Source organism: Bombina bombina, chromosome 6, assembly GCF_027579735.1.
Source record: "Bombina bombina isolate aBomBom1 chromosome 6, aBomBom1.pri, whole genome shotgun sequence".
In the NCBI taxonomy this organism is placed as follows: Eukaryota; Metazoa; Chordata; class Amphibia; order Anura; family Bombinatoridae; genus Bombina; species Bombina bombina.
This window is the reverse complement of record NC_069504.1, coordinates 763,009,313-763,010,033: the sequence shown is the minus strand read 5'-3', so window position 1 is coordinate 763,010,033 and position 721 is coordinate 763,009,313. Positions and strand designations below refer to the sequence as shown.

Genomic DNA, 721 nt, shown 5'->3' with positions numbered 1-721 from the left:
TGTGAAAAGTTGTTATTTTTTGTTCTTCACTGTTGCACAGACAATAAATAAAGAATTATTAAAACAACAAAAAATATTGTTAAGATGTTTGAAAAGTGCTCTGTCAAATGCATGATATACATTTTAAGAGTTAAATGTCCCATTAACTTTTAACCATTCAAAAGTATTGCAGGTTGATTGGTAAAAATGGGTGTATAGATTAGCTTAGTAAATATTATTTGTAACCCAATTTTTTAAAGTATATTTGTGGAAATTATAACAATGTTAAAAAATATTATTTGAACAGGGAAAACAATACGGTTTTGGTAGCATAATAATAATAATAATAATAATAATAATAATAATAATAATCACCATTACTTTAAACAGAAATACATTAGGTTGGTTAATTGTTTTGCAAGAAAACAATTTGATCCTTCTGGTTCTTACATAGGATGAGTGGGTGGTCATGCAGTTGTATGAAATGTGTCTTCCCTTATGTTACGACCTGACACAATACCCTTCTGATTTAGAACTAGAAGTCAACTGGAATTAAGTTAATAAACAGAAATAAAAGTTTAGTAGTCTAAAATCTAGACTAACAATTTAATTGAAATGTGTCTTCCCTTATGTTGTGATCTGATGCAATACCTTTCTGATTTAGAACTAGAAATTAAGTTAAAGGAACACTCAACCCAAATTTTTTTGTGGATCAGATAGAGCATGAAATTTTAAGCACCTT

General features: G+C 27.7%; 1 non-coding gene across 1 annotated transcript; it reads left to right on the top strand.

Annotated features, from left to right (window-relative positions):
* The first annotated feature begins 412 nt into the window (after nt 1-412).
* LOC128665391 (small nucleolar RNA U13) lies at nt 413-509 on the top strand. Its single transcript, XR_008403145.1, has one exon. It is a non-coding gene; the product is annotated as a small nucleolar RNA U13 (small nucleolar RNA).
* The last annotated feature ends 212 nt before the right edge of the window (nt 510-721 follow it).